Source organism: Limanda limanda, chromosome 14 (genome assembly GCF_963576545.1).
Source record: "Limanda limanda chromosome 14, fLimLim1.1, whole genome shotgun sequence".
Classification (NCBI taxonomy): Eukaryota; Metazoa; Chordata; class Actinopteri; order Pleuronectiformes; family Pleuronectidae; genus Limanda; species Limanda limanda.
In genome coordinates, this window is record NC_083649.1 from 26,159,770 (window position 1) to 26,173,816 (window position 14,047).

At 40.1% G+C, this 14,047-nt stretch overlaps 1 protein-coding gene across 1 annotated transcript in view; it reads right to left on the bottom strand.

The window, feature by feature from the left end:
* Window positions 1–14,047, bottom strand: part of dlg2 (discs, large homolog 2 (Drosophila)) — a 178,888-nt gene that overhangs the window by 159,768 nt on the left and 5,073 nt on the right. The gene's annotated exons all lie outside the window — the stretch shown is intronic.

Genomic DNA, 14,047 nt, shown 5'->3' on the forward strand with positions numbered 1-14,047 from the left:
CGAAAACTAAGTCTCATTTGGCAAATATACAAGTTTCACAGCTGTGTCCAGAAAGAAAATCTAAATCATTCTGTGGAGCATCCCAGCATTCTTAACCTGATAATGAACACACTTTCACTATCTCCCATCAGTCTGCTTTACTTTCTACTACAAACACATTTGACTAGACTCAAGGCTTGTTGCCAACCTGTCCGATTGGCCAGGTGTGATGTTGCCATGTCCCCTTGATCTCAACAATTAACATATCATTATCACTGACAGGAATAGTGGCCAAAACTATGACAATGAGACCACAGTTATAATAACGCAGAAATACCCTTTCAGATGTCTTTCTGTAGCTTGTCAGTGACATGCAAATCTCAGACTGCTTCTCACACCCAAATTATACCCAGTGACATCTGTCTCAGAAAACCACTGATCTGAGACTGGAGACTTAAGTGTCTGGTTCCTGAGATGCTCGAACTTTGATCAAAAGTCCCTCTCTCAAGTGAAGCTTTAATGAAAGCAGCCCTTGCCTTTTAAAGACCAAGAGAAAAACAGATAACTACAGCCACACAGTTGTGCACCTCAACCAAGTGAAAATTTTGAAGGAAGTTAATAAAATGTTAAAGTCTATTTTAACTGCGATGAAATACAATACAAACATCAATGTGCCTTGAAATTGTTGGTACTGTGTAAGTGACACACTGTGCAAGACTGGAGAATAATAATTATCTCATCAATATAATTGTGAAGTTCTTATCACTTCATTTGAATGCATTGCTACAAGGACACTGCTTACAATATCTTTAACAATTTGATCAATCCACCCATCGATTAGCCAACAGTTACCCAGCCAGGCAGCTAAGAGCTGTTAAGCAACCTGGACAGATCGCCTGTCAATCACAGGGCTGATAGATAGAGGCCGACACCATTTTAGCTCACAATCACACCTATGGGCTTTTTAGAGATAACACCAATTAATCTTGGATCGTGGGAGGAAACTGGAGGACTTAGAGGCAAGGAGAGAGAAGATTCATATTTTGATCTTAGACACCAGTTCATGCTAAAAGCCCTGGCTGATGCTAATGACATTGAGAGTAAAAAAAAGTTCACATTTGTATCAGCTCTTGAAGCACAGCAGATACACCACAGCTAATATCAAATAAGAAAGACTATTTAACTTTAAACTTCAAAGATCTAGAAGTTAAATTTCCATGTCTGCCTCAAACTCGCATCATTATTAAAAACTGAATCACTTTGGTTTAGTGGCTGAGAGTGGTTACTGGTCTTTAGATCACAAATGTAGACATGATGATTTATCTGAGAAAACTCTCAGTATAAGCCTCTTTTCATCACTCTGGACACAAGCAGGATGTAGAGCAGTGATCTATATAAACAGGAAAACAGTTGTCTGGCTCCCTCTACTGGAGCTCCCAAGTTGCCTAAAAATACTGATCATCTCCATTTATGATCCACATGTTCGTATTAGTACATAAGTCGATAGGTTATACAAATACTCACACTGAAGTCAAATTAAACTTTATAAAGAATAACGATAGCTGGAATTACAGACACGTGTCCAGTCACTGTAAAATTGATGGCTATAAAATTAAGACGAGCCTCAGCGCTGTTGTTAAGCCTCCATTGACAGACAGACAGAAAATATATCAGTAGTAAAAGATTTTAATATGTCCTGACCTTAACAAGTGCTCCAACAGATGATCCATCTGATCTGAAGCACGAGAGAAGTCCAGTAATCCATTAACTACACATGAAACCCATAAAACTTACAAATGAACAATTTTCCGAACTGAATAAAATGATTTCAAGACTTATCTGGCATGGGAAAAAACGTAGGGTTAAATTGAAAACTCTTCAACTCCCAAAGGAGCAAGGAGGAATGGGTCTACCTGAGTTTAAGGATTATTACTACGCCGCTCAAATTAAACCCCTGATTAACATATGTACCCCAAATTTTTGTTCCAGATGGAAAAACATTGAACTCTCCATCATGAGAGATCCCCCAATTCATGCAGTATTGGCACATACAAATTTAGGCAAACTCATAGACAATGTGGAAAACCCATGGATCAAATTCCAATTAAAAATCTGGAATACAATTAAAGGAGAATATAAGTTAGATCATAAACTGCAAATACTTCAGTGGTGCGCTTATGACCCTGGGTTCAAACCAAATTAAATTGACAATAGATTTAAATTTTGGATTCGAAAGGATATAACAACATTTTATTCCCTTACAGAAAAGGGGCAATTAAAGGACTTTGAAAGCCTGAGGAAAATACTGTCTTGAAAAATCTGATTTTTCTAGGTACCTCCAGATACGCAGTTATTTTGAACATAATATTAGAAACAGAACAGACCTTGCTGACCCAATATTGAGAATATTTCTCGGTGCCTACCAAAATGATTCAAATAAAGGAGTTATCTCTAGATTCTACAAAGGCATCATGACAAAAAAAACCCGCACTGCTGAATATGTTAAAGAAAAATGGGAAAGAGAAGGTGGCCTCTCAATATCAAATGACGACTGGTTGGAGGTATGCAAATTCCAGTGGGAATGCACCAACTCTAACGTGTGGCGGGAATTTGGGTGGAAGTGTGTTATCTGTTCTTTATTTATTTATTTATTTAAGGGGGGGGGGGTTCAATGCAGATTGTTCTATAATGTTTCGCTGTCATTTATGTTCTCTACTTCTCCTTCTATCTTATTCTCTGCTTGTTTGAAGCAGGGTGAAGCTCAGTTATTATCTTTAAACTTACACAGACAAACACGCACAGCGGATAGCAACAACGACTGATTAGATTTATTTTGACAACACAACACAATACGCACAACACATTATGCATTAACACAATACACACACACAACACAATACGCACAACACAACGCATTACACACAAAAAACATTACGCACCACACAACACATTGCACACAACAAAACACATTACGCACAACACAACACAACACATTTTGCACAACACAACACGTTACACACAACACATTACGCAGAATACATTACCCACAACATACTACACACAACACAACATACAACACACAACACATTATACACAACACATTACAGAATCGTGCTGCAATTACAGAAAACCACAATGGAAGTGTTTCCAGGGGACACTTAAAAGTGATGAGCCCGTCTGCGGACGTCTGCGGACATCTGCGGACGAAGGTTTGGATCTGAACAAAGACATATCTGGTCCTGGACCTATAACTGATAAATCTATGAGAATTTTCTACTTCTTGTTTTTATCTCTGAAGTGCTGAAACATCTGCTAATGGAATAAAGTCTGTCTTGCATAATGATCAGTGTGCTCCTGCCTATTTGCCTGTTTGCTTTCTTCAAACATTAAGACATTTTGGTACCAGGTTCACAACCTGCCTCCCCTCTTTGAGCTCAGCTTGACGATTGATGTCGGCAAGAGCCTGTATTTACATTAACGTGATATGAATGATTCCTGCCTGCACTGCTGTTTAAAAAGTGTAGCTTCTATCAACTTCTACCTTGGCGCAAAGCAAACAAAGTGAAGCAACTGAACCAGGAAAACAGGCTGGCGTTAACCGCTGACAATTGACCAGGAACGGAGACTGGAGTCAGCCTCACCGCTGACATCGGACCAGAAACAGGGGCTGGCAAATTATACTTAGCTGTACCATTGAACTTCCCTGGTCCGGATGGAGGTGCTCTGATAAGAGTTACCTCCACATCAACTGGAGGGGCTCTGCTGAGCCACCCCCACATGAAGCAAAACAGATTTGTAGTGTCTTGGGCAGGCTTTGTTGAGAGATCAGAGAACCTCATCGGTCAATAAAAAAGGTTTTTGTTCTACATCAAGTTCTAACGATAACGTTAAAAATTTCAAAATGTACTAATTGTCATAGGTGTTCTTTGTTTTTTTGCACCCCTAATATCTTCATAGTTAGGACTAGAAAAGCGCCATATATGCAGTGACTATTTAATAGTACACATTTCCATTTAACATAGTTGCACTCACGTGCTTACACATTACATACATGTTTATAGTGACTAATACAGATGGACGAAAGTAGTTTATCTTCTGAATTCATGCTAAAGCCTCTATCTAACAGTACTGTGGTTGAAATGCATTACTTTCCGACCACATATGAACCATTGAAGTGCAACTGGAACCAAGCTAAGAACACCCGAAACCCAGAATGGTATAAGTAATAAGGCATCAAGCATCTGAAAATTTCACATGAATTAAATAAACAAATTCTTCACAGAACTGAAATTAAAGAAATTAAAAAGGAGAATATTTAGGACTGCATACAAGAAAAAATGCTGAACAACATTTTCCAACCTGTTAATTTATCCTTATGTTGGTACTATCGGTTTGACTCTGAAAAGATTAAATTAACGCTGAGAATAAATAAGATAAAGTAAAGCCTTGTAGGAAATGATCTCTCAGGCAGCACAGCACAAAGACACAAGTCCTAATAAAATAAGAACAATAATAATTGTTAATCAGACAATGACAGATAGATCTCATTAAAAACATTTTGGGGTATATTTTCGAAGAAAACAAGATCAGAACCCTTTTAGTCCCACCTGAGCCAATACAGTGATGTGAATTTTCTGATTAAAATTATTTAGGTTGTTTTATTTATTTTTTAGTGAAATGTTTTTTTCAAACCATAATTGTGTACCTTGAAATTTGACCAATCAGCTCCAAGTGTAAATTATCTGGACATCATTTGCACATACAACATCTGTTTCTGCTCGTCCAAAGTAAAAAACAAAAAAACAAAACAGCAGTATTTTCCATCACAGTGTTCATTAAATCAAAAGGTCAAAATGTGAAAGGAACCATCTTTCTGCCGACAATCTGGCTGCCCATGGATTAGGTGGTCATTCAAAGCAGAATATGTTTGCAGATTCTGTATGGCCACAAGTGAATACTTTCAAGAAACTGAAGCCAGAGTGGAAAAGTTTGTTAAGAGATCAAAAATCGTCATGACCTTCATATAAAAAACATGCTAGAAAGTGACATTCTAAACAGCCAATTTGGCGTTAAAGGTGATTGTGTATATGTATATGTATATATGTATGTATATGTTCATGAAACTGCAACTCTGCTCAGACTACTGCCATTAATCTTAGGTAGTAAAGTGCTAGAGGGCAATGCTGTATGGGCGGTTTTGATGGAAATAAAAGAAGTGGTGGAACTAGCATTGTGCCTTGGACTATTTTGTGTACAAAATCAGTAATCACCGACAGATCCTGCAAGAGGTTTTTCCTAACTTAGGCTACCTCCTAAACATCATTATATGGAACATTATCCCACCCTTGTTAAGTGCGTTGGGCCCCTGATACATGTTTGGACCATGACATTTGAGAACAAACATCGCTTCTTTAAAAGAGTGGTGCATGACTCTAAAATTCAAAGACACTCTCAATCCGACACCAGCCCATGATGGCATATCATCTTGGTGCCGCATAATGGGGCCGGATGCTGCGGTACTGTCGGCCCGATGGCAGCAGGCAGAACAGTTTATGGCTGGGGTGATAGGGGTCTTTAATGGTTGGCTTTCCTACTACACCGCTGGCTACGGTCCTCCATAGATGGCAGCTCCTTCCTGGTGATGTGCTAGGCAGACTTTACCACCCTCTGTAAAGCCTTACAGTTCAGGGCGGTACAGCTGCCATACAAGGCGGTGATGCAGCCAAGCAGGACAGTCTATGGTGCTCTTGTAGAAGTTGCATAGAATCCTGGAATTCATGTTGAGCCTCGGCAGCCTGCAGGAGAATAAGAGCCGTTGTCTGGTTGTCTTCCTGATGGAATATGTGTGGTGAGTCCAGGTCAGGTCATCACTGATGTGAACCCCGAGGAACCTGAAGCTTTGGACTCTCCACCACAGTTCCGTTGATGGGGAGGGGCGCGTGTTCTTCTCCCTGTCTCTTCCTGTGGTCCAGGATTAGCTCCTTTGTTTTGAAGGTTGTTTTCCTGGCCCCAAGATGTCAGGGCTCTGATGTAGGCCATTTCATTGTTGCCGGGGATCAGGCCTGACGATCATGTCATCAGCTAATTTGATGATGGTGTTGGAGCTGGAGTAGAGAAGAGGAATGAATATGCAGCCCTGGGTGGGTCGGTGTTGAGAGTCAGGGTGGAGGATGTGTTGCTGCCTATCCGCACCTGGGGGTCTGCACGTCAGGAAGGTCAGAGTCAAGGAGGGAGGAGGTGATGAAAGATTTGACTAACCTCTCAAAACAATTAATGATGGTGAAGGTTAAGTGCTACTGGGCGGTAGTCATTCAGGCAGAGGGTTTTGGTTTTCTTCGGATTTGCATACTCAAAAAAAAATACCAATTTATAAAACTTAGTGCACGCACAACAAAATGCAATGTTCACTTTATAAATCAAAGCCCACCTGAAAACGCGCACTTTATACGGCATTCCACCAAGAGACATCGCAGTGTATGTTAGTGAGGTGGAGGTGAAGAGCAGTTTTATGGGACAGCAGTGATGTGATTAATAAAGAAACTCTGCTGCTGCTGCGGCTGATACAGTGAGTGAGAGTAAAGACAATAGAGAGAACGGAGCCTAAAATAAAAAAGATCCAATTCAAAGGAGGAGGAAAAAAAATAAAACACTGTCAGAAGGTGGGGTAATTTTTTGTAACTCATGTTCGTATTTTAATTATCCAAACCTGCAGGATTATTAAATGCAGAGACAGCTGTGATGTTCTCAATCTATAGAATTTAACAGAATTATTATTATATGCTTTTGTTTGTACTGGGATGGTTCGTTCCGTCGGTCAGTCTGTGTAATACTGGACTCAGGTCAGCACCAAGATCACAGATCTATAGAATCTACATCAGCTGATCAGTCATACTCATGGGAAAAAAATCTTTGTGATCACTGAACCCTCTTTTCCTCCTCATTCTTCTACTCGCGTGCATCCATCACGCAGCATTACGCATGAGTTTAACAGCAGTATTTATTTATTTAGAGCAATCAGACCGATTACCTCACATCAGTGGATCCTAACCTCCACTCTGGGATATTATTTGGAAAGTGAATAGTTTTTTTTTCTTTTTTGTAAGTGATGTCCAGTGTGTTCTGTGCTCCTGATGGCACAGTCAAGTTCACTTCAGCGATCGATGATACACCACAGTCTCAGAAGATATTACTAAAAACTATAATAATAATGAATAATGGAATCTGCTTGCTCACTCAGTCAAGAGCCTGATCCACAACATGCACATGTTTTACTGTTTATGTTAACTGTTGACTATTTCACAGGGATTAAATGTACATTTGACGTTTTAGAGTTATAAGTTGACACCTAAGAACTCTTAAGTTGCTGTAGGTTACAAACAGTGTGTCTATGCCATTTTTGTGTTTAAAAAAATCTCTAATTGTTAATATTTATTTTTAATTGCAGTCTAAGCTAAAAAGCAGAGCATGGACAAAAAGCAAGCTGATGCCTTCCTTCCATGTTTGGCCTCATCTATGTACCACAACTCAGATATATTGCAAAGAACTGACCAACATTTTTGTCACTCTGAAATTGTTATTTAGTGTGGCTGACTTTAAAGTTTTAAAGAATAGAGGACTCTGGAGTGTCACTGTTAAGAGCCACATTTAAAACATGAATAACTTTCAGTGTACGTGTTGACTACTGTTCAAAAGTGGATGTTCTAATAGCGGCTGTACTCTTTGCTTTCAGCCACCTTGCACAATGTACACATTACCTTTGTACTTATAATTTTACATTTTAAAGTGAAATATTTTCATTTTTACGTAAATGTTAAGTCGGTATTGATGGTAAATGTTGTCGGTTGAAGCAATAAATTACTCAGTGCTGCTATTTTGATCACGAAAGAAGGAAAAGGTTTGTACTTCCGCTCACACAGCCATGTAGGCTGTGCTCATGTCAACAACATCACTGAGACATCCTTGATGGGGGAAGAACACATTTAGCAGCTAAGTCGATATGGCACACACTGAGGAATTTATTGTATCAATTAACTACATTTACTATCAACACTGATTGGACATCCAGTTGCAGTTTCCTTTTAACATTGATGTGATTGTTATGAACTCAAAAATGTTGGCTGATTGCCTGACTTTCTTTGAGTACTTCTTACTTATTAATGTTTACAGTGCAGTAATAGAGTTTTAGGCCTATAGTGTGAACCTTTAACACAACACAACAATAAGTCTGGATTTATGTCCCTTTCCTAATCTCTAAAACTTGATCACATTCAATATTTTTGCAATAAAAACTGCACTTCAACAGTCACCTAAGTGTCAATCCAGTCACAGCATATAACACGTATTTCATTTCTACATTTAATCTTACCGAAACACATATCGTAGTATGACTCATTAAACAACATTCATAACCTTTAGTTTTATTAAAGTCAGTGTTTATTGACAATGATATAGAAATCATATAATACACTTCAAAAGTATAAGTGGGATTCACAAATGTCTTAATAAAGCAACTGCACACTTACAGTGGCTTTCAACAATTCACCTGAAATTATAATATATGTAATATAAATTGTATTAACATCATCATAACAACCAGTCTGGTACGTTGTATATGCAATAAAACAGCCACACAAGCGTCACACTCTGAAGCGATGAACATCAATCAGTGCAATTTACAGATTGTCAAAAACACAATATTATCCACGCTTCCATGAATGACAATTAAGAATCTTTTGGAAAATAACATCATCTTGTTTTAAATGTGAATCAAAAAAGTATGACACTCAAACAGATCAGTAAATCCTTCAACTGGGCAGATGAGTGAATGATGGGTAGTAGGGATGATGAATGGGTTAATCCACACATAGATTCACTGATGCAGTGATGGGGTTTAGCAGCCCATGCCACTGGCCAGATTAGACAGCACCTAATGCTTTGTAAGATGATTACATCTATTTCAGGAGGCATGTATTCCATCGCAGCGTTGTAATGTGCTTGACTGCAATCCACAAACCTATTGGCCCCCATCACTGCCAAAGGAAATGTTCAGACTTTTATGGTGCATTTTTGTTGTGTCTAGTAGCGAGTGTGAAGAACAACTGCACTATCAATGATTCATAAAAAAATTGAACAAAAAGGCAAACATGTCACTCCTTTCTATCCCTACATCCTAAAATATCCCAGTGAGAATAAATGTTCTGTGATGAATTAATGACATTAGTTAACTAAGTGGTCAATGATGAACAAAGATCAATATTTGTAATGACAGTTTGTTGTCAGTGGACCAATATTTTTATGAAAAGCATTTAAGTGAAAGATATAAAATTGCTCCTGGAGAACATCTGTGACAGGACATTATGTAAGCATACTGGCGTACTAAAACGTACTGAAAGATTAGACATAAAACATAATCCACATATTAAAAGAAAAAACTAGTCCTAAGCTGTTCAACACATAAATATATTGATTTTGAAATATAATATGTATCAAAATGTGTTTACAGGAAGATGCAAAACACTGAGCAGTAGTTTTCTGATGGGACCGACATGAACCTCTACCAAAGTGAAAGAATGTCCAAAAGTGTGGAGAAGAAGGGATCAGCTCATTGTTCAGAACACACAGGCTATTCTGTGAAGCATGGCTGCTTCTGAAAAAGGCTCAGTAATCTGTGTTGATGACGTAACATGATGATAGCAGCAGAAGGAATTCTAGTCCACAGAAACCTGTTGTCTGCAAGGCTACACAAAAATAAATCCAAACTTCATCATGAAGCAAGACAATGACCCCAAAACGCTGCCAGCACCACAAAGGACTCCATCTAGTGGTAAACAATCAAGTGTGGATAGTGCGGTGATGTCAGTGTGTCACATGCAGTAATTGCAAGCAAGAGTTACGGAACCCCATGTCAACCAGGTGTTATGTAAGCCGCTATCTGTCCCTTTACTATTTAACTCCCCTTACCCCTAAAATGGGTCAGTGCTTGGACACTAAACGAAATTACCAAGTTTTAAAAGTCTTTACATACAACAACGACAAAGGAATTTGCAAAGCTGTTACAATAGTTTTTGGAGGGCCTGTATCTTGTTGTCTTTTTATTAGTACTAGAGCAGTGGCCATTTTAAACATGCCTGTTGGGAATGGTCTGTTTGCTTGCCCTGTGGTAATCATTCAGTCCCATTAAGAGACATAGGAGATGTGCCAAACTCATTCTGCAGTATGTAGGGGCCCAAACACCCAGGCGTAACTCATTCAGAACTATCCCCAAAGACAAGAAGAACAAGGAGACCTATAACAGATGGTTTGGCCCGAGCAGAGCCCTGATCTTACATCTCTGATGTTTATAACAAACCAAACCGTTTAAAAATTGGTTGAAAATTTAGCAAGTTATGGTTATTTAAAAAGTACGTACTACTACCAACACAATGTTGTGGGTGAGCGTGCTGACTGTGGCAAGATGGCCTTTGCTGACGATCGACTCCGTTGGCCGAGACATCTAGCCTTTATATATATCTATGGTTCTACCTGCCTGTCTACCTGCCTGCTTACTTTATTGGACATTCCAATAAACCTTAGTTTTGACATTACTTCTGTCTCAGCCTCTGCCTCTGTGTCCAAAGCCTGGCCTTAACATGTTGCTTTTCAATTCAACATGCAAATATGGACGATATGGCTTTTCCTGTTCACTGTAATTTGTACTGTGTGCAATTGATTGACAACTTAAAGAAGTACTTTTTGAAGGAAACCCCACTTTACTCGTAATGGTTAAAACGGCTGACTAGGGCTGCTCAATTAATCGAAATTTAATCGTGATTACGATTATGGAGTCAAACGATCTCCAAACTACTGCGCTGACTGCTGTGAAGTGAAGGAGGCGAGTTGTGTGTGTTGTGATCGGCGGTGTTTAAAAGACAGCGCGTGTGGAAAATGGCAGAGGGAGGGCAGCCCCCTTTTAAATCGACAAAAAGGGTTGAAAAAGTTCCAAGACTCCGACGAGGAGCAGCACCACGCAGCCGCCTGGCTGTTCACACCGGACCCGCGCGGGTCAGCCCGTGATTCTTCGCTTGTTGTTGTATGTAACCCGTTCAATGTCGGGGTTCGGGGGTAAATGACGATGGTCCTCATAGCCCCCTCCCCACCCGTCTCTTTCTCTTTCTCTCTCTGTCTGTCTGCTTGTATTGGGGGGGCAGATGGGGACATTAAATAATGAGAGGAAATTTCAAAGTTCTCAGTTACTAAGTGTTTTTTTGGAGAGTGTTAGGGTTGCCATCATCAAGGGTTTGAATAACCGGGCACCGATTTCCTGGTTTCACGGAGGAATAAGACCATGGATATATATATATGGCTTATATATGTCTATGAATAAGACACGCAGCCTAATCTGTGTTTACCGGAAGTGAATGGTACTTCCGGTTACAGTCATTTAAAGAATAAAGCATAGACTTCAGAATAAGGGCACATGTTAATAATCGTTTGTATAATCGTGATTTCGATATTGTCCAAAATACTCGTGATTATGATTTTTTCCATAATCGAGCAGCCCTACGGCTGAGTGTTGATGCTACATGGGCTGGTTTGACTATTTCATCTACTGATCTTTAAACAGGCTCTGATGAGAGTTTCCTTTAATTATTCACCATGGCTAAACATGATTTTCACACTTAATAACATGAAAGATCTGTTTACTGCCACTGCTTCATTAAAGAGCTGTAAAGCTTTCTTTACTCGGCTGTCGCCCTCTCTCTCTCTCCCACAAACACATTGCCTGGTCTGTCACAGTCAGTCAGCCATTGTCAGCAACAGTGGAATCCTGATATTTTGGTGGCCACAACACTTTTAACATGCAGGCCAGGCAGGCAGAAATCAACATACATGTGTAGTTTCCACTACAGCTGTGTGCACGTAGTTCTCAGCAGGCAAGCAGACCTAAGCCTAACCCTGTGTACCTGTCATCCTAGGGGAAAATGAGATATGCATGCTCACTGGGTATCACATTAATCAACACTGACTTTGATTAGCTGCTGGAGATGTGACAGCTAGTGACGCTAGTTAGACTAATTTATCATTCAGATCTTGAAAAACTTCAGTCTTTTTGACTTGTACGTAGGATGAATCCGGGTAATATGTGACCTTTTTTGCAATTTTTTTGCCGATGTTTGTTTTACACATTAGATGAACATATTATATCTTTCTGTAATCCTTAAGATGTTTCAAGGCAGGTCACTCAACTGAGACTGCCCTCCTTGCTAGAGCAGCCTTTCTCTCCTCTGTCCTTATCCTTCTAGACCTCTCGGCTGCATTTGACACAGTGAACCACCAGATCCTTATTTCTCCCCCTTAGGACCTGGGTGTCTCAGGCTCTGCTCTCTCCCTGCTCTCTTCCCATCTCAATGACCGCACTTATCGGGTAACTTGGAGAGGATCTGTGTCTGAACCCTGTCCTCTCACTACTGGGGTCCCTCAAGGTTCTGTCCTGGGTCCTCTCCTCTTCTCTCTGTACACCAACTCTCTCGGCTCTGTCATTCACTCGCATGGCTTTTCCTACCATAGCTATGCTGATGACACCCAACTAATCCTCTCTTTTCCCCAATCTGAAACACAGGTAGCAGCACGAATCTCTGCCTGTCTGACTGACATCTCTCAGTGGATGACCGCACACCACCTGAAAATTAACCTTGACAAGACTGAACTACTTTTCCATCCAGAGAAAGACTTTCCCACCCACGACCTAACTATTAACTTTGAAAACTCTGTGTTAACCCCCACTCAGACCGCTAGGAACCTGGGTGTGACATTCGACAGCCAACTTTCCCTCACTGCCAACATTACTGTAACAACACGTTCCTTTAGATTCATGCTGTACAACAACCGGAGAATATGTCCCCTTCTCACTCAGAAGGCAGTGCAGGTTCTGGTCCAGGCCCTGGTCATCTCACACCTAGACTACTGTAACTCCCTCCTGGCAGATCTACCTGCTAGTGCCATCCGACCTTTGCAGCTCATTCAGAATGCAGCAGCTAGACTGGATTTTAACCAACCTTAATTCTCTCACACTACTCCGCTACCTTCACTGGTTACCAGTGGCCGCCCGCATTCGCTTCAAAACATTAGTGCTTGCGTACCATGCTGTGAACGGATCAGGTCCTGTCTACATCCAGGACATGGTCAAACGTTACACCCCAGCCCGTTCACTCCGCCCTGCTTCGGACAAATCGTCTCGTTGCTCCTTCACTGCGAGCTAAACACTCATCAAAATCACGACTGTTTGCTGTCCTGGCTCCTAAATGGTGGAATGAGCTCCCCATCGACATCAGAAAGTTTACATCTTCCACCGCAAACTAAAAACATACCTCTTCCGACTATACCTTGAATAAAAAAAAAAAATACTAACAATTTAGTAGCACTTAAATGGCACTTACACTTACTTAGCACTTTGTAGTTTTGCTTCATTTTTGAAGAAATTGTACTTTCTGGATTCTTGTTGTTCTTGGTTTGTACCCTCGGGGTTGAATGCACTTATTGTAAGTCGCTTTGGATAAAAGCGTCAGCTAAATGAAATGTAATGTAATGTAAAAGATGTTTTCTAACCACACCTCAGACACTCCTCTGATATCCTCCTCCGGGGCCACACTTGCGCAAATGACCTAAATGACACATTTCAAGTCAAATTTGAATGTCTGGGCTTACGCCACAGGAGCAGCTTTTTTCTGTTGCTTTTTACGTTTGAAGAAGTGGTCGCAATTTACTTCAATTGTATTGGATTTGGCTACAAGGCTGTTTAACCTTGAAATTCCAAAAGTGTTTTGTGAACTCAAATACTTCACCCACCCCTCCATCAACATAGTGTTGAGTAGAATCAGTAAATTTTCCTTTTTGGTCGAACGATTCCTTTAACTCCTGTCAGCCAAATGCAGACCATTTGCTTAACTTTTTTAACTCTGGTAAAAGTTCCTAGTTACATATTTTCCCATTAAGGGAATTTAAATAAATGTCCCAGATTACCCAGAGCATGCTGTCCCACATTATCATCACATTTAATAAAGTTGGACAAATAAAAAATGTTTGGAAAAAA